Here is a 21,513-nt window from a genome sequence, read left to right as displayed (position 1 = left end):
CTCTGCTCATTCTAAGTTCTTGCTTCATGTTAAATTCTCCTCCAATCTTCCAACCTCTCTGCAGTGTCTCAGCCTGGCATCATTTTTCACTGCAGTAAACGTGTGTCAATGGATCCATTAGCATCCTCTTTTCTTGAAAAGAAAAACATTAAAAAATGTTGTTTGTGCCTCTGCATCAGAAATGACTTATCTAGAACACGCTTTTAATAAAGAATATAGTTCAGAGAAACAGAGGAGTAGGAAGCAATCTTTCAAAGAAGAATCCAAGCTAAATGCTTACCAGGATAGAAGAGCACACTGAAGCCAAACGTTAGAACAAGAAACAGACTTTGCTGATCCTCAGGCAAGAACGAAAGTAGCAAGTAAGATCAGAGATACTGCAGAACCGCAGAGGGACAGTTCTAATAAAATATCAGGGCTAAATGAGCAACATACCCTCCTGAAAAGGTATTTTCCATCAGGAATCCTACACTGATCTATTTAGATATGTAGAAACAGAGAATACGTATCTGAGATTTTAGGTTCCCTTACAATAAATAAAACTCAAGATATACAGAAATTAGTTTATCTTGAAAAGCCCATCGCAGATTAATCTAACTTACAGAATATCTGAGAAAGGATAAGAAAGTGTTTTAGAATGCAATAAAAAATGTTGATTTTATCTTTATTTCTCAACAAACTACAGAACAGTAGTTCATAGATGGAATGGATTAGACTAAGTGTGAAATATGATTTGGGGAAAAAAAAGGAAAGGCTACCATGGAAACATTTTTATATCTGAAAAGAATCAGGAAAAAATATCAAATAAGTATACAGATGATAATACAGTTTCCCCAAGCTATACTGTGATAGCAGAAAATAATTCCAAATGCAGCTTATTACAAGATCTGACTGGAAGCAGGAATCCAACAGGATCCATGGATTGCATAATCAAGTATTACAGGGAAGATATCACCTCACTGTAGTGCTCAGTTACTTGTCTCACCCACCAGCACTACCTAGATCTTACCTAGACACAGAGCCCAAATCAGCTTCCCTGCACTGCTCAACCTCCCTCAGCAGTTGAGCAAGGCATGTACCAAACCACTGGCTTAACTATAGCTCCAGGCACTGCAGTTTATAGAGCTGCTCAAATCCTTTTAATTGCCCTCCCACACAAACTAAACAGAAAAGGCAAGAAGAGGTTTCATGCAGTTCTCAACCACTGTGCCTCTTTCTTGCTAAAGAAAGGGACACATCTCTGCTGAAGACAGTCAAACCATCACCGCAGCTTCCGGACAAAGCAAGTTGGTGTGAACGCAGAACAACAGGAAGTACAAAAGTAAGTGATTACATATGCATGCATGCCTGCAAGCAGGCTCTCACAAGGAAACAGATTTTAATCTACAAAACTTCAAATCAAGATACAAATCGTTCTATTACATAACATCGTGTACAAGGGACCAGCCAATTCTGACTACAAGTGAGGTTTTGAGAAGTCACGAAAGTTCTCCTACCTTTCATTCATTTTCAGAGCCTGGAGCACACAGATACTACACATGGGGCTGGAGAGTTGGAAGGTGGGCTGGGGGAAAGACAGTTACAGATCTCCTAATTATCTGCTAAGATTTTTTTCCATCTGAATCATTGTTTCTACTCCATATCAATAACTATTCGTCAAAATGCAATTCTGACGAACTGCAACGGCTGGGAGGGATCTGGCAAGATCAGCCACTTCTAGTCTGAAGCATCCACAAATGCCTGTTTTTCTCCAAAGTCAAATCATGTATTCCCAGCCTAACAACTTCAAGAGAGCATTACCACAAACTGCTGGGCAAAACCACTGACAGCTGCCTGAAGGGACAGGTTCCTACATGCCACACTTTTCTCCTGCCTGAAGAATCTCTCTGCTTCTTCTGCACCATTTGGACATTTCTCTGAACAGTCATCTGAGCTGACCCATCCCAAAAGCCAAGAAGCAAAACCTTTCTTCTGGATTTGTGAGATAAACCAGGCAACTCATTTCAGTAGGAGTCAGACAGAAAAGAAGGCTGGGTTCAGGAAACAGAAACTCGTCCTCTCACCAACACGAAGCAGTCACAACAGAGCACCCTGGACATACTTGGGAAAGCTATCACCATAGTCTTTGCTCTGGCCTGGTCAGAAGGTCCCTAGGACATTATTTAAAATCCCACTTTTTTCTTCTTTGTTTTTTTTTCAATAAACCATCCTTTAAACTCTTACAACACCACAGTACTTTTAAAGTTATACATGCACAAAATAAATCAAAATAATGGAGAGCACTTTAGATGTCACCAGCTTGACAACCACTAGTGAAGTTGGGTGAACTGTAAAAGCACCAAATCTGCAGCACATTTACTTGAACTCTTAGTCTAACTTGTTCAATTGGGGAAGTTTAAGAAATTTTCACAACTTTCTTATCATAGTTAAGAATACTGATCATAACAGTCTTTTCTATGGTTGCATCAAAAAAAGAATAATGTCATAATATTCTTGGTTTCCAAGTTCACATCCAGATTCATGCTTCAGTGAAGTTCGTTCTTTAAGCATTCTTCTCAAAACAAAGAGAGCTACCTTTCTGCTAACTTATATTTCAATAAAAATAATGTGTCCTTAAACATGACTATTATAGTAGTTGCCCAGACCTTCAAAACCATAAGAATCTGAAGCACTGGATCTGGGATATCCAGAGCACACAATACTTTCTACCCACAACAGTTTAGTTGCTACAACTCTTGAAAAACTGCATGAAGCAGGGCCTGTGCCCAGCCTCTGCAGAAGTACAGCTTACCTCTGAGAAATACATGTAATATCTGCCATACAGATGGAAAGGGCCCAGAAATACTGCCAGAGAAATACAGGATTTTGTACGTAAGACATAATGAACCTACAAAAGAATTTCTCTTTTAAGAGATGAGAGGCAAAGAGGAGAAGGGAGAGAAATAGGTGTAAGGAGAAACAAAAGGTGAAATGGGTATCTGATTGACCCATTTTGTCAGTGATCACTGAAAAGCGAAGGACCTGACCTCTCTTTTGCAAAGTTTCCTCTTCTCAGCTGACAAAGACTTATCAACAGAAGAGCAGTTTTCAATTGTGAAGGTTACACCACAAAGAATGAGAAGTACTTACTTACAAGCAAAAATTATTGTTCAAATTAATACTTCTGGGGATTCTTCTTCCTCACTTTCATTTTGAAGCATAGGCAAGTCTCTGAAAGTAGAAGAGGAAAAGCTCATTAGTTTTTATCACAGAATCATTTAGGTTAGAAAAGACCTTGAAGATCATCAAGTCCAGCCATAAACCTACCACTACCAAGTCTACCACTAAACCATGTCATTAAGAGCCACAGACATCTCTTTTAAATTCACCCAGGGATGGAAGCTCAACAACTTCCCTGGGCAGCCTGTTAGAATGCTTGACTACTCTTTCAGTGAAGAAAAAACTGTTTTAAACAAAATCTTACTTTGGAGTTATCAAGGCATGGAGTTAGTACATCATTTCCCAACAGTTGTCTCAGTAATTCAGAATGGCAGCACACTACTGAACTAAACGTTGATTCCTGGCCATTTAACAGAAGAGCAATCAAAAGCTGCACTATCAGACTCTGAAACAGCAAGAAATTGGTTGTTGAAAAAGCTTATTTGTGAACCTGACTTCAAGGAAAGGAATGAAAGAAAGAAAAAAAAAAAATAAACAGGAAACAAATTAAAGCAACAATAGTACCAGGAACAGGAACAAAGAAAAAAAAAATTATAAATGCTTCAGATAACTGACTTTTACTGCAATGAGAATTCTGCCAAATTAGTCTTATTTTTGAATGAAAATTAAGTTATTTTCTATTTCAAAGAGAAGGTTCAGCAGCTGTACTCTTAAAGGTGAATTGGCAACTCTGAAGCTCTCAAAAGAAGCAACAGTGATAAAAACCAAATCTGAATTCTGTGTTTTCCTATCATGTAATAAATTATTTAAAGTAATCAGCACCTGAAAAGTCAGAGCCCATGAACTTCCAAAAATGGAAAGCCTGAGGGAAACAGGGAGATAGCCTATTTTCACTTCTATTTGAGATTGATAGTCCAGATATACTTTGGCTAAGGCACTCAATGAAAAGGTTATAGCTTTTGCTGTGATAAAGTATCTCAGAAACTCAAACCAAAAAATACAACCCAGTTTCTCCATGTATAACAAGCAAAATCAGAAAAAATAAACTCATTACTTATTGTAGCTCTCATCAAATCAGCTACACTGCCTGCTTCACAAAAATTGAGAGGTGAAACTTCCAGCTGAAGGTGACTCAAGAAGCCAAGCAGAACAAAATTCAGCAGGGCTACCTTGCAGAGGGTACCTGCAAGAGGCAGCCCTACAGGGAACACATTAGAGCATGGTCTAGAATGATGCTTACTCTAACTTCTGCATGAAGCATTCTGATGTATTTTCTTACAAGTTCATATCTCCAACCTCATTAACAAGTAGAAGGTAGTACATTATGGGAGCCATACATATGGAAAAATAGATTTAGACAGATTGGCTCATGGCAAACATGAAGTGGAAACATTTACATTTCATATAATGAAAAGAACTATTACTAAATTTACAAGTTGATTTATTTGTAAGCAACAGAATTGCAAGCAGTACCAAAATGCCTTCCAGACCTACCAGGCTGGGCAAATCACCTACATTACTGGGCAAATAGCCTACATTACTAATAGGACAGAAATAAAGCTCTTTGGGTTTTTTCCCACAGTGCCATAAAAAGAATACAGTCACTTTACATAAATTGTGCTTATCTTAAAACAGCCAGTCTACTCTGAAACATTCGGAACTACCAAAGAGTTTACAATTTTACAGCCCAGTATTGCTAATAAATCCCTGAGATTTGAATTCTATTCATAATGTAAAAACTGAAAATATTTTTTTAAATCTTCACATTTCTGTTTCAACCACCTCAAGAGTATTTACAAACGTCACTAATTAGACAGTAGTTCCTTCCACATAAATTTGGTGTCTGACACAGATCTTTTTGGAGATAAAGGTCATGGAGTGAACTTACAGATAGAAAATTTTAGTTATATGCCCAGTTCTGACTTTGAATTGCTGGGTGTACCAAGACTACCTTTTTCTCTCTTTTTTTTTAAATTCATCTATTTATAAATATATATATATATATATATATATATATATATATATCCTTATAAAGGATTCAATAACATCTGCAGTGTTCAATCCAGTCTCCTGCAAGGCAACCAAAACTAAGTCCAAAACATTTCATCAACACTTTCATGCAATTTAAGTTGCATTTCAAAAAGACACAAAATTTGAAAGCACAAGAGCAAGGTAATAGAGTTCAAGGATGCCACGCTTTAGTGACTGTAACTACAGAAGTGCAAGATGAAAATACCTATATCACCTTAGGAATACAGAGGGTTGCAGCAAGGAATAAGAAAAAAAGGAAACACTTTCCCCATCCTTTCTCCATTTGACTGGGGCAAACTGATTTAATTCTGAACACAGACACTAGACCCATTTGTCAGACCAGGACTACATTCCCAATACCACAGGACAAATCAGACATGTCACTCAAAATCCCACCTTTAGAGAATGCAAATTATCTCTGCTTCAGAAGAAGATAAACTGTGCACCAAGAAGAGAAAAAACAAAAACAATAAACATTCCCTTCAGACATGGACAGGATACCAGTGGTAGATCTGAGGAACAGAATTTGAACAGAAAACTGAAAACTTTATGACAAATACCAATCATATACTTCCTTATCTCCTCTACCCTCTGAGTCCAGGATCAACCTCATCATCTTACACAGTATTCTTAGATAAATATATAAAAGATCATCTTGAGCTACTGAGTTTCTTTCTCCCCATTTTTGGGACTAGACCTCATCCTCTGACAAGGTTCTTTTCAAATAAGATCCTTTTCAAACAAGATTTGCTCATAAATTTATGCCTCAGATATATTTATTTTCAGATGTTTCTCTCCCATATATGCCCTCACACTCAATAAAGACTATTGTTATTTCTTCCCAGGTCCTCTTGCTAAATGCTTTCTTTCTCCTTTAAGAAGGCAAGTTCAGCTTAACTAGTTCCTTCCTATCCAAATGACTTGCTCTTTTCTGAGTGTGATTGTGATCAGAGCTAATGCCAATCTAAATGTAAATCAACAAAGGCGCTATTGGCTGGTCCTAACAATCTGTTTTTCAAAGCTAGAAACCAGCTGGTGTGGTTTAGAACCATGTTACTCTCACCAAGCCACACCATCTGAGAAGGAAGCAGATCAGGAGCTGGGTCACACAACAGCAATCTGCCTCTGGTCACCAGTCTGGGTCTACCCGGAGTTCTCACCGGTGCTCAAGCACATGAATTTGCAACACAATTTTTTTATTTATTAAACATTTTCTATTACTCCAAACATAGATCTGCTCCTAAGCATGATAATCCCACCCTTTCTAGTACAAGCAATTTCTGAAGCACACAGACCAGCTTTTTAGTAAAGTCAGTCACGTTTTCCACTGCCAGCTCTACAGTTTCAAGAGAAGTGACTGAACCTATGGTAGGGAGAACGTTGCATGAGAAGAATCTATTTTAAATAACTCAAAACATTTAAACAATACAAAACCAATTCCAACAAACAAACAAAATCAGTAAATTTGTAAAGAAAAATAAATGGAAAACTATTCCTTCTGTAAGCCCAAGTGAGGCTCAGAACATAATTTTCCCAGTTTTAAGAGATAGTGTATGTTTCTCATGGAGAAGTAGGTATATAACTGAAAAACTGAATTTCATTTCTCCTTTACCTATCAATCCATCTGCCTGGTAGCACCGCTAATTGCTGGTAATAAGCAAATTTCCTTAAACAGATATGAAAAGAAAAACATCCCACAGAGACAGAAGGAAAGCTATTCTTTTTAATGGACATATTTAAAAAATCATACAGGGTTTTCAATATACATTACATAATGCTTTGGGGTTTGGTATTGTTGCTTTTTTTTCCCTTCAGATTCCTTACTGCTAAGAGCTAAAAAAGCTGGCATATGCAAGGTACAAAGTCAAATCATCAAACTTCTACTGCACAGTGAAGCAGCTCCCAGGAATCATCTTCTTTGCAGAGAAGTGCACAGGATCCTTTCTGCAGTTCAATTTGGTATAGGAGGTTCCCCTTCAAACAAGCTTTGATTATCCCTGGTTTGAGAAGGACATGGAAGTTGGCCAATGAAATTTCACTTTCAATCAAACCAGTTCCAGGAGCATTATTCATCAATATTCATCAAAATAAGCATAAAAGATCTCCCCACACTTGTATTTCTTTGTAACACAGTACTTTGCCACTTTGACCTTGTTCTAAGAGTACACCATTTTTAACAGCATAAATAATAGTAAGAACAAAACTTACTATCGTTAAGTGCTTATCCTTTAGAGAAGAAAATATAAAATAGCTGCTTTAAGGTACAAAGGTTCTTCGTGATATTGAAATTTTGACACATAATTGTTTCTGAAGGCACAAACTCAGAACACTCTACAAAACTGATGCAGTACACTGAACAGCGCAGAATCCCCTGACTTCTTTCATGGACATATTAAAGGGCCAAATGAAGAATTAAGTTACAAAATAACATCTCAAGTATAAACACATTTTTAACCTCTCCACTTGCCAGGAGTCAGGTGACTCAGAAGGTAATACACCTATTATTGCACAGTGCTCAAGTTCTTCCCTGCTCCTCTCCTCCAAGACACAATGGCCCAACCACTTGACTCATTTCTCCCTTTTATTTACATGGCCCTAGCTGACACATCACATTATACCTGGAAGACACATCACTGTTGTTCAGTGTCTGCAGGCCCACATTTTTCCCTTTACAGAATTTCCTGTACACTAGAGTAACATTGCTAATGCATTACACTATTGCACATGTGGTGCAAATTTGGGGAAAATTTGGAAAAACATTTCGAGCACTGAACCTCTTTTAGTTCTCTCAAATCCAGGAAAACATATGCTTCTTTTCCCCAGAGTTCCACTTTTTCTCAGCCATGTGAAGTGCCATCTGTGCTTCCCAGCCTGGCAGGCTAAAACTCTGCTGTCATTCAAATCACCAGTGAGCAAATTAAAGGCAAAGACTGTCCTCTTTAATAAAATAACAAGACTTACAAATGGCAACCTAGATCACAGCTCCAAAGGAATGAGTGGCAAGCGTGGGTAGCTAAAGGGTCACAGGGAGGAGAAGGTGGCAAACAGCAGAATATCTCCAGAGCATCTTTGCAAACTTCTGCTTCTCAGTAAGCTAACACAAGAACTATGGGAATAAAAAAAAGGGTAGCTGGAAATCTCGGAAAGTAAACAAAAATATAACTCAACTGACACATTTTATGAGATACTCCATCCTGCTAGAAGGCCTACTTGGCTCAGGGAGGACAGATATATAGGGTGGGGCAGGAAGTCTTCTCTTGAATATCTTCAGATTAGTATGTCTGTTCTGGAATACAGAATGCAAAAGAAGCCAAACACTCCACATAACATTAGAACGGGGAAGTTACAATGAGCAGGAAAATGCAGACCTCCTATAAATTAGCAAACCAGAAAATTTAAGTGGATGAGGGAGTTGGATGGACTGTTGAGATTGTTTATTTCAGGGGTTTTTTTTGGTTGTTGGGTATAATTTGGGTGGTTTTTTTTTTCTAGACAACCAGCAGAATCATTCAAAGCATCAGATTTAATATTAACGATTCACAGAGTAGAACTTTTAGGAAGCAGATCACAGATAAAACTGAGTTAACCTCCAGTTAGTAATTGGCTTAACTATTGCATTTACAAAAGTTAACCTGAAAGGTTACATCAATATATTAATGACCAAAACTTTCCCAGACATTGAAATGCAAATCATCATGTCAGAACAAGTCCTGAAATACTTCTGATAAAGGCCAACTGCACTCTCCCAACCTCTGGGAACAATCTGAGGGTTATCACATGGCTGGGAAAACTTCCAACAGCACTGCGCACACAGCTACCTGTTTTAAGGCTGAAAGATTAACAGAAAGGACAAATCTCAATCTGTGCCAGCTGTCCTCAGTAACAGACAATAGTCCACTTTATTAGTGATGATGCAGTCAAAAGGGATTTGAAATCAAACCAGCTTAAGGAAACTAAAATTAAGTGCAGATAAAGTCTGGAAAAGTACATTAAAAAAAGAGGAGAAAGTAATAACTATCTTTAGAAATTCAACCAAAAGAATGAGAAAATTTAAAGGAAAGAAAATCACACAGAAAGAACACTCTGTAGACACTGGCTAATGAATGAAAAGACTGGGAAAAAAGCTGTCAGGAAAACCCAGTAAGTGAGAATACAGTCACGATATAGAAGAAATAACAATCCACAAGCTGAAATGCTGGCAAAACCCATTCATCTAAAATCAGGTCAAAAAAACCAAATTTTTTTTTTTTTAAAGGCTTTGAATTTGAGGGAGGAAATTGTTCATTCAGTACAGCCTCATGTTTATTTGTTACCAGTTGCAGTAATTAGCTCACAAGAGAAAGTCCATCCTACTAAAAGACAATGTTTGACATTCACAGGGAAAAAAAAATCAGCAAGCTTCACAGAAGAAAGACAGTACCATACATTTCACTGAAAAACAACTGTGATGTTGAAAACACAACAAGGAACATGGCTGTAAGCCAATAAAAAAAAAAAGTCATATTTGTTTCTAGTTCATATTTGTATTAAAAAAGCTAGAGAATCTTGCTGTTAATTTAGCAGAATCCTTTTAAACTCTGGAATTTAATTCACACTATCAAAGTTCTGACATAAAGCAGGAAAAGTTTTTTAAAAATTAAAAAAGAATACACCTTACATTGCAAATACCAGCTAACCCTAAAATTACCATTACTCAAGTCTTCTACAGTCAGAGAAAATTTATATTGAAAGAGATGTAAACACACAAGAGAAATACCAACAAAATTATTAAAAATCTTCTACGTATTAATTGAAACAATTCATTTAGTAAATTAAAAGAAACAAACCACATTTTCTATTGTGCTTAGATGCCTCACCCTTTTCTTTCTTCATTTTTTTCTACCTTCTGAAAAGGGTATGCTCTTCAAATCTACCCACATTGAGCACATGGCTTGATTTTGCTATGGAAATTTTACTAGGAATTCATATGTAATTTCATCTTTCCTTTAAAGCTTTTCAAACAAGAACCAAATAAAAATCATAGCACTTTATTTCAAAGTCTGTCATCGATCAGCTTGAGTGATTCTGCTTTTATTAACTGACTGGTCAAGTAGCAGTGCATTAACAAGATTGTGGTCAACCTCACTGCTGTGACTCAGACCCATACCAGCAGCTGTGCAGATTTCAAAGATAGTATCAATTCTGTACTGCTGCCACTGCTCCTCTGTGGGAAGGCTAAGAACAGATGCAAGCAGCATTCGGCAACCAGGAAGCTGAGAAAAAAAGGAACACACAACACTGGTTCCCTTGAGAGCAGTGCAGCTTCATGTTTATCAGACATGGTAAATGTTCATGTTTATCAGACAGGTTAATCAAAGGTAGATCTTCAAACAAATCTTCAAACAAAGTCAAGAAGACTATCAAATTTAAGATCCTTGGAATTAAGATCAAAGAAGTGGCCAGGGATTTTCAATAACAAAATCTGAAAAACCTTTCTGCGATGTCTGTTAGGTGCCTGATAATGAAGGAAGCTGAAAATCTGTATTAAATATAATTCCATCAGTGTTAATATTATACAGAAAATTCATGCAATTTATATCATTCAGTGCAGCAGAAAATGCCTTTGAATATATTCCTTGGTACTACACACCAAGTTTTACAGAACCTACATGTTAGGGAAGAAAACATGTACTAATACTAGAGTACATTCCATTTCAGAGACATTTCAGATCTTTTAAGTTGCTGGTATTTGAAAAATTTTTGACATCTTTTCCTTGAGCAGGCTTCACCACAAAGAGACTAAAGCAGCGTGATATTAAGAGACTATTCCTTCAAATGTACACTTCAATGTTCTTCCTGAAGTGGTTGTTATTTTCCTGTCTCCCACTTTTACTATCCATTAGCCAATCTTGTATAACTTTCTTACTCCTCTCATGCTTAATTTATGAAAAAAATATTTAGCAAATTAAACATATGTCCTTCCTACTTAGGGAAAAAAAGCAAAAAAGTTACATGTTGATTTTTAATCGAGTTGAATTTCATCTTTTTTTCTCTTTCAGTTTATAATGTACGAAGGAGAGCAGACAAACACTGCAATGAATTTACTGTGGGTAAAAGGCTCCACAACAAAGTGCTTCGTTCATACCCAAAGCAAGTATACATTGGTAGTAAGGCAGGTTTCCCTACAACACCCAATGACTGTGGTACAAGCCACCCTATAATCTATATATTATAAGGTCTATATATATAATCTAGATATATTTTGTGTGTGTGTGTGCATATAATCTATATATTATATCTATATTATACCTATAATCTGGTATAATTATATATTTTTGTGTATACCTCTGTCTATACGCATAGAATATGGATAAGTTTAATCTACACTATACATATAACACAGTTTTCAAACAGCAAAGAACTTCATAAAATGTACCAAGCAGCACTTCTGTTTCCTTTTGTAACAGCTGCTTCATTTAACCATAGATCACCCTTTCCCATCAGTCGAGAGTTGCTGGCAGACACTAAGCCAAGAAAACAAGGCAGTACTCAAACACAAGAGATACAGAATTATGAAAATGGGGTTTCTGCTAAATCCTGATCCCAGGAACAGGACAGCAGGAAAAGAGAAGGTAGTATATGGAGGAGCTCTGGGAAACATAAAAGAAAAGACACTCAGACAACATTAAAAAAAAACACATGTAATCTTAAGCCTGATATACAAGCAAAATTTGTAGCAGCTTTCACTGTACATTTAGTTTTACAGAGACACAGTTTGACATCAGTGCTGTCCATCAGTGAACTCATTAGAGAGCCTACTGGATAAAGAAGGACAAACTTGTCACTACACTTCATACATTTCCATCAGGAAATAGTCTAAAGCTGAGAAAGTACAAGATAAAAGACAGATGAGAGAAAAAATTGTTGAAGCTCAAAATGCACTCAAGTACTGAGTCTGCCTTCTAAATATCTTTTCTCTACACACTATATGTGCTGTCACCAATTACACATGTGTAATTAGTGCAATTAAGAGACAGACACCTGTAATACTACAAGTGTCATTAGAAATCAGTTCAAATGAAAGTATTCTTTTTTGGTTTACCACTGTTTATTCTTATATACTGTCACACTGTATTTTTTTAATGTTAGCACATACTAACCACAGATCTGGGACTATCTACCTTCAAAAAACAGTAAGTCCTCACACAGCATATCCAAACACAGCTGAAGAATTCTCAGATGGGAATCCACAGTTCCCAGCATTTTTTTACCTACAATCACATCTGACCTAACATAAGAATAGAAAAAAAGCCATAATAGAGCCCTGAGCTCTAGATACAATTCAACACCAGGTGATAGCAGTTAATAAACACCATATTAATAAAATATTTTCAAGTAAAAACCAAGAAAATAACTGTCCAAAGGAGCGTTCGAAATGCTTCCATTTCACAGTACTAATGATTTCAAAAAGAACAGTTAAAACTACAACCTTTTTTGACAAGGTATGCTTAAACCAAATAAATAATCAATTTCATTGTGGTTGCTTCTGCCAGGGACAGCAAGAAGTTAAATACTACAGAACTGTAGAAGACTTCAAGAGAAAAGCCACTAACAAAAGGTTAGCAATCTAAAGATTTCCTATTTGCTTATGATTTCAAGGAGGTCTTGCACAACAGAATGGCGCAGAGAATATTAGGAACACAAGCAGGTTTTTACTGTCCTAGAAGTCAGATCACAGTAAACCCCTTTAAGAAACAAAAAACTGGCTAAATCTATTTGACTTACAGTTGCCAGTGAGTTTTACCCACTATTTACAAACTTCTCAGCAAGAAACAATTTTCAGGAACACCCAGGTTGCACCTTTGCTGTCTAACACAGTATGACCATATTGTAGCATTTCACATCAGCGTCACAAGGAAATATATTTAAATGAAAATTTAAGAACTGTGAAAAAATGTTTCTGTATTTATACTACATGAACATGAAGAAAGTCAAAAGGCCTGACTCAGCGTGAAAGCTGTTCAGAATCTGCATGCACCTTCAAAATAGCGCTGTGAAATAAGCAAGATACAATTCTGCTTACTATTTTTCCCATTTATTTCCAAATATAACCCTGGTTAACATTTCTGATGGGACACTAAACTATTACCTCCATTCACAAGCTCAGATTTTTAAAGGCATAAAACATTAGTCATATAAATCTTTAAAATCAAAAGGCCAAGATGAATCACTTCATTTTCTAAACAATCTATAGCAAAATACCTCTCTTATGAGGAAAGGGTTCATTCAGCCCGAAAAAGAGAAGGCTTCAGGGTAAAATAATTGCTGCCTTCCAGTACCTGAAGGGAGTCTAGTGAAAAGGGGGGTTGGAACTGAATGATCTTTAAGGTCTGTTCCTACACAAACCATTCCATGACTCCATGACATTCAGGGTATCATACCAATGCCTTAATCAGCATGGCACGACTTGAAAACCCCTGAAAATCTGTACTATATTGTACTACAGTCAATTTTATGCTCATCTTTCAAATCTCTCCTCTAAGAAAAGGGCTCTCCATCAGAGAAAGCAGGATGTTAGGTAAGCAGGAGAAAACCTGGATTCAGACAGGCCAAAGTACTACAAAAGGCATCCCCAAAGTTAACAACTATGAAAGGATCAATCAAAGATCAGATGGGGTGGGGGAAATACATGTCACATCAACAAAAACTGCAGCTAAAAAGGACTTAGATTTAATCTTTTTCTAATGACAACTGATGTGCACTTGACATAAAAAGTTGGATAAAAGGGTACTTTAACCACAGATGAAACCTGTAACTGCGACATGCATGCAGTTAACCAGCCCACTCAGCAGGCATTCAAATGTGTCAGTTCCCCTTCCATTCTTGAGAAGAATGAGCAAGCCCACCCCAAACAGCCACAGCACCCAAACAGCAAACCTGAGACCAATACAGCTGGAATAGTAAATGTAATCACAATCTACATAGGAATGTGTGCACAAAAGGCACAGTCTTGGAAGTCTTAATGGAAAATACAGTCGGTCACAAAACTGTGACTGTCTCTTCAAAGCCAGGACAGCAGGATCTTATCTGCTGCAGGACTTCAGGACACAGTGGATTTGGAAGTAAGCAAAAAATCAATCCTCTGTAAAACAGTATTTGAAACTGATTCTTCAGAAAGTCTAGCATCAAAACATCTCTGGTGAAGAGATGCCAGCACACCCTGTTACATCTCAACACATGGTTTTATGACCCTGTGTCAGATTTCAGTCCTTGGGATATTTCCTATTCCTGTTCCAACAGCTTGAAGCAAGTAGACGTGTTCAGTGTGCCTAAGGATAAACTGTGAGTGACTTTGTGCACACATACAGAAGGGTCTTAAGAGCAAGCAACTGAGCACAGACCATGTTCTCTCAGCTCTTCTGTAGACACAGAATCTGCAGAATTATTAACATTACCTATGCATGATGCTGCAGTACATTGTACAGGAAAATCAAACAAGCATTTTAAATTATGCTGATCTCTCTGTATCTCATATGTATGCCTGGCTCCTTGAGAGACAAACATTTCTGTGCTCTACTTGTACTGAATTCCTCATCTGTAAGAGCACTATCTGTTGTAATTAAGTGAAGAAGGATAAAGGGCTTTCTCACATGCATTACAAGGATCCTGCTGCCACTGAAAAGAAAAGTTACCTCAGAAAAAAACACCAACAACCTGCTAAGGGATATCCCCTGCTCCCTAGGAAGTATACAAAGCATATATCTGCAGAATTTGAAAATATTGTCACAGGGTGTAGAGTAAGCTGTCATATTACCAAAATTGCCATCCATCTTCACAGCCTGGCAAACTTCAGAGTATTGATACTTATCCAGCAGCACCTCATTGACATTAAAAGGCAAAAACCATTGCAAAGAGAATGTCTAGCAGTTCAATCCAAAATCCAGACTGCTGAGTAAGCATCTGCAATGAAGAATAACTCAAGAAGAACATCTTTCAATGCCAGTGAATGCCTCCAGTGGGCCACGTGAGGAAAGAGGTGTAACTCATGCTGTCCTAGCTGCTATAACTTAAAAACACCCCAAGCAATAGACAGATCAAAATTCAGATGCTGTACTGTTAAAAAACAAATCCCAAGATAACTGTGAAACAGATTTAGATATTGAACAGAAATGTGAAGACATGCATCAAGAAGACTGTAAACTGTGAACAAGTCATTCTAAATCCCAGACTACAGAAAAAGGAAGGGCAGAGACTATCTAAGCATACTGAGACATGGCACAATACCACAGAGGTGTCTCAGTGAAACTCTCAAAAGTAAGGAAAACATTTAGGCTTGGTTTAAGTTTTTCTCCTGAATATTCAAATCTTGCCCTAAATAAGAAACAAATGCTTGCCTAGGCAGCTGAGAGAAACTAAAGACATAGGTGCCCTGCCATAAATGGTTTTACACAACTAGGGGTTGGAGAAAATCAAAAAGAGGGTGGGGGGAGAGAGTATCCATCAACATATTACAGCCACATTAGATGACTGTATTATTGAGAGGGAACAGTTTTTGCTGATGCTGTGTCAAACACAGGAAGCTGTTTAGCAAGCACCCAAAAAGAGGAAAAAATATCAGCTAAGTATAGCATATCAGGTATACTACACATTTTATCATCATAAATAGAAGCACAGAGCTAAAGGCAAAGGTTCCAGGTAATTTGAAAGCTCACATTCTGAACTTGGTCAACAGGATTTTTCCTTAGAGGCAAAGGGTTTTAAGAAGAAATTTTTTTAATTGAATACATTAATAATTTAAACAAATATTTTTATGATATGTTTTATACACTCTTCATTAAACAGCATATTGGATAAATATTTATTACATCCATTCAAAAAAAAACTTCAAAAAATAAATTCCAAAAAGCTTAACAAATATATCAGTACCCATATAAATCAGATTTACTTTGAAAAGCTACTGTGTCACATTTAAACAAACTATGGTGAAGTACAACAAAAGTAATATAACAAACTAAAGATGAACATTGGGAGATTATTGGAAGAGAATTCCTACGGCTCTTTTACAAAACCTTTTGTAAGAGCAATGCTTTGAAGAAAGAGTTTAATTCACAGCAAGTCAAAATTGATGTCCATAAGATATTCACAGCAATGTTCCACAAGCTTCTAAAGATTGTGGAATTAATAATGTCATGGTGATATTTATTGCTATTAACTGCCTCACAAAAGAAATTCTCTAACATTACAAAAAATTATTCATCATACTATAAGATTATAAAGCAAACATATAATGAAAGCATACTCCTAAAAAGCATTTACATTCAGAGGATTGCCACCACAAAGCTATTGTAGCAGCACAAACTTCATCAAGCTCTAGAATGACCAACAGATGAAGTATTTATTTTTACCATCTATATATTCTGAAAATAAATTATGCACATTATGCTTATAAATACCTAATATTTGAAGGAGCTAAATACAATCATTGATTCATGGAAACTGCACTTTGCTACAGAAATCACCATTTGTTTTAGGGAGGATATCTAAAGAGGACAGGTTAGCAAATACAAATGAAGAGGCAAAAACCTCAGAAAAAGATCATTCCTCATATAACATCTCATATTAAATAACAAAAAAAGAAAAATAAATTTTAACTATACATGTACACCCAGCCTGTTATTTCATAGTATCTCTCTGCAACAGGCAAGTTTTCTGATTTGAAGACTTTTAGCCAAAAGTCTTCCAAAACAGTTCCTGGGCTCCTTGCATCTTAGGACTACATATCTTCCTCTATTTATTCCCCACCCTGAAAATATGGCAGGGGAGGGAGAAAAGAGCAGGAAGAAAAAATATCATATCATCTGAGGGATCTAGTATATAATATTTGGGGAAGGGGAAGGGGGGGGGGGTGAAATCAGAATTGATTGCAACTGATTTAACAGGTTGTCAGAAAATCATCACCTTGAAATGATGCATTATGAGCTACATAATATGAATATACATACATATCATGACAAACGACCAAGAGAGATCACCAATTTTTAAGGCTGACAGATACTTCCTTGTAGAAGAATAATTTTTTAGTTTAAGTTGCCAAAGGCTTTTCAAGATGACCCATTCTGTGCCAGGTGTCCATGTCAAAGCTGCTTCAAAGTTTACATGGTATGCAAAACATATTTTTCCTTCTTCCAAGGAAAGCTACATAAAAATACACTTCTGCCTCATTACAAAAGGTTTTCTTCAAAATGTTTAATCACTTGTATGCTTTAAGCTCTACATGCATCTTTCTAAGAGACAGCAAAATGCTTACCCTGACATACAAGTGATGCTTTTGTCAAGCTCACTGTAATGTTACTGTTACTGATTTTGTTTTGATATGTTACAGCTGAGCCACCTACATATTCTGTCTGTATTTATTCCATTCCTGTAAGGCTTCTGGGAACTAAAGACCCACAGCTGTAGACTCACAGGATAACATAGTTTAGAAGGGACCTTCACAAGCACCTCAGTCCAACCTCCTGCTCAAAGTCAGATATAAGAATGGGCTGCTCAGCTTTCCTATTTGGGTCCTGAAAACCTCTAAGACAGAAGCTACACAGCTTCTCAGGGCAACCTTCTACACAGCTTCAATACTCCCCATGGAAAGAGTTTTTCTTTATATCAAGCCTGAACCTTCTGTGTTTCAATTGATGAACACTGCCTCATGTCCTCTCCCCACACATCTCAGTAAAAGAGCCTGATTCCATCTTCTCAGTGATGTCCTCAAAAAAAAACAGTATGTTATTGTTTGGTCCCACTGACATCTGTTTCTCCAGCTGAACAAACCCATCTCCCTCAGCCTCTCCTCACAGGATCAGTCTTCCAGTTCCCTAATCATCTTAGTAGTCCTCCACCAACTTCACTGCTATTTATCAATGACTTTCCTGTATTGAGAGTCGCAAAACCGGGCACAGCACTGTGGATGCAGTCTAATGAATACCAAGTAGAGAGGGACAACCACTTCCCTCCATCTGCTGGCTATGCTCCTTCTCATAGAGTCCAGGATGCTGCTGTCCTTCCTTTCTTTAGGCTGAGAGAGTCAGGGTTGTGGAGAGTGAGAGGGAAAGGGAGAGGAAAGGAGAGAAGACTCCTGTAAAACCTTAAAGCATTTTCCAGTACCTAAAGGGGATGTACATGACAGCTGGAGAGGGACTTCTGACAAGGGCATGCAGTAACAGGGCAAGGCGGAATGGCCTTCAGCTGAAAGAGGGAAAGTTTAGATAAGACAGTAGGAAGAAATTTTTTACTGTGAAAGTGGTGGAACTCTGGACCAGGTTGCCCAGTGAAGTTGTGGATGCCCCATCCCTGGAAGTGTACAAGGCCAGGCTGGATGGGGCTCTGGGCAACCTGGTCTAGTGGAAGGTGTCCCTGCCCATGGCAGGGGGGTTGGAACTGGATGATCTTTTATGTCCCTTTGTATAGGGTGTGACTGAGACAGAGTTCATTCTTTTTTCCTTTTCCATAGCAGCCCTCAGTGCTGTGCTTTACATTGGTAGTTGGGAACCATTCTGTGATTCTGCAGGGGCGTGCTGCATGGTCAGAGTGCTGACTGCCAAGACCCCAGGTTTCTCCAGCAGAGCTGCTTTCCAGCCTGTCAGCCCCCAGCCTGTATCACTGCAAGGTGCTCCTGTTTCACCACTGCAGGACTTTACAGCTGTTCTTGAATAAAGCTCCAGATGGGCCTTGTGCTCACAGCGACAAAGTCCCCCTGAATGGCAGCCCCATCATCAAGCACAACTATCTCCCCCCAATTTGGTGTCATCTGCAAGCACAAGAGCACACTTTGCCACTATTCAGCACAAATCCCTGCAGTGCCCCTCTTGCTACCAACCTCTCTATATGACACACTAAGCACTTCTCTCTGAATCCATCCATCCATCCATCCATCTATCCAACCAGTCTTTTTTATATCTTCTAGTTCTCCAGCAATCTGTTATGTTCAAATCTGGATACAAGAATATCATTGGAGATTGAGTTGAAAATCTTGCTAAAGTCCTGGAAAATTAAATCTGCTGTTCTTACCTCTTCCAAATATTCAGTCAGCTTACCATAGAAGGCAATCTGCCTTGTCATGCATGATTTACCTTTGACAAATCCATGCTGATTGCTCCCATTCACTTCCTTCTTGTGACCAGAAATCTGTTCCAAGAAAACCCATGCCCCTGTTTTCCCAGGGACAAAAAGCAAGCTGCCCAGTTTGTAGCTCTTTGGGCTGTATTTTGGTCTTTTTTGGAGGGTGCAACGTATGCATTTGTTCTGCCATTGAGAGGGTCTCCTGGTATCCAAGATGCTTCGAAGATGCTAGGGAAGGACCTTGCTGTGACACTGGCCAGCTCTACCAACATTCACAGGCATTCCTTTTGGCCCCATGCACTGGTAGGAATTGAGTCATCTCAATAATCCCCAGCTGAATCCTCAGCCACTGCTGGCAGCTGCTCTCCTCAAACCCTTGTTACTAAGCACAGAGGCACAGAGGCCTGGGAGACCTTGCTGTGATGCCTCCCTAAGGAACAGAAGGATCAGGGTACCACAGCCTTATCTGGATCAGCTGTCACATCACATTCCAAAAGAAGCTCATATTTTAATTGCCCTGCTTTTCACTACTCAAGTACTAGAAGAAACTCTTCTTGCTGCCCTTGATCTCCCTCCTAAGCATCATGTCTAGGTGAGCACTGGCTCTCTTGATGTCATCCCTACATACCAGGATAATTTTTCTAAATTCTCCCTTTGTAGCCTGTCCCAGCTGCCCTTGTTTGGGAATCCCATTTTTGCACTGCAGCTCAGACATGAGTTCCCCACAAAGACATCTCTTGATAGGCCTCCTTGCTTTCCTGATTATCAGGATGGATCACTGGCATCTAAATTTATTCTCAGTGATACCCCTGCTGGATCCAACAAGTATGAAACCATAAGCTATCCACGTAAACAAAGGGATGAAAAAGAGAGGAACCAATAAAATTTGGTTCCTAAAGAAAGAACTGCAACATGGGAAAAAGCTGATACGGTTGACACAATGAACACAATCTTGAGTTTGGGATACAGACCAAGTCTGAGATGGCTGGGAAGACAGGCATGAAAGGAAAAAACAAATTCAGATGAGGGAACCCAGGAAGAATGAAGCACAAAATTGAAGGGGGAAAACTACAGAATACAGAACTACAGGAGCCAGTGGAAATGCAACACAGAGAGGAGAGATCCTTTTTATGACAGAGAACTAGATATGAAACTGAGGATAGTGGACAGAAACCTGAGACCAGCAGACAGGACTGTGAAAGGATTCAAACAGTGAAAGAAACTTGGATAAACAACTCATTAGTTAGAACCTCTATGCACACTGGATGGTACTGGACGCCAGATAAGAGGCTCTTTAACAAAAAACAAACTTGTTTACTTGGGGAAAATAGAATTGTAATTAAAATTTCAGGATAGGGCAAAGAAGATTGGGACAGGGATATCACATAAGGAATAAGCATAAAAATCAGCATCCAACAGAATATATTCACTCCCAGAGCTTGAAATAGGGCCCAGGATTCCAGAGTTTCACCTCTACTTTCAAATACTTCAAAATTTCAGAAAACCATACACAGAGAACATCATTTGGAGTACAGCTGAATAACGAATTACTAGTATCATGTTCCCAGCTAGCTCAAGTGGCACAAGTCGCACAGCAAAATAGACAAATTTCAGCATTTTTAAAGACATATATGCTATATGCATATTAGTCATATGTGCAATCCTACAGGACAGAGGGCTTCCTCCTGTCCATCATCTTTGCTGATTTTTTTTTTTTATCTAGAATATTGAACATTTTGGTTATGTGCAAAGAATTTTGTGGAGTTTTAAACAGCTGACTATCAAAAACCTTAGCATTGGTTAAAAAAATATATATAGTCACATCACAAAAATTAAAGGTTATTTTATCTTGTTCTCTGTGTCCTTGTGCTCAAGGTACTCTTGCTGTGTTACTGAACAAAGCATTAGAAAAAAATAAATAACAACATTATATTATATAAGGACCTTGCCATATGCACTGCAAATGTTGGCAAGTGTGTTGTTAATAAGACAGGTATTGTTGAAAAAGTGAGGGGATTAATACTGTCCTGGAAATTTTTATTTTCTTCTTCTTTCTTGCACACAAATCATCTTTAAAAGAAAAAAAAAATTATCAAAAACCCTGACAAACTTTTAATGAGCAATCCACTCTTCATCAAAATTATGGTCTTAGTACCTTGGGGTTAACACTGCAACAGATCTAAGTATTTATACCCACAGTCTAAATCAACACACCATACTACAAATCAAGCAATG

The 21,513-nt window shown here is 37.9% G+C and overlaps 1 protein-coding gene across 3 annotated transcripts in view; it reads right to left on the bottom strand.

The window, feature by feature from the left end:
• The window catches only part of FUT8 (fucosyltransferase 8), a 97,124-nt gene that overhangs the window by 72,196 nt on the left and 3,415 nt on the right, over nt 1–21,513 (bottom strand). For all 3 annotated transcript variants that reach the window (XM_084207856.1, XM_084207855.1, XM_084207857.1), the window contains exon 2: nt 3,134–3,210. The gene's annotated coding sequence lies outside the window, so the exon portion shown is untranslated. The remainder of the gene's footprint in view (nt 1–3,133; nt 3,211–21,513) is intronic.

This window comes from Fringilla coelebs (assembly GCF_963513975.1).
Source record: "Fringilla coelebs genome assembly, chromosome: 6".
In the NCBI taxonomy this organism is placed as follows: domain Eukaryota; kingdom Metazoa; phylum Chordata; class Aves; order Passeriformes; family Fringillidae; genus Fringilla; species Fringilla coelebs.
The sequence above is the reverse complement of the archived record's forward strand: the minus strand, read 5'-3'. Positions and strand labels throughout refer to the sequence as shown.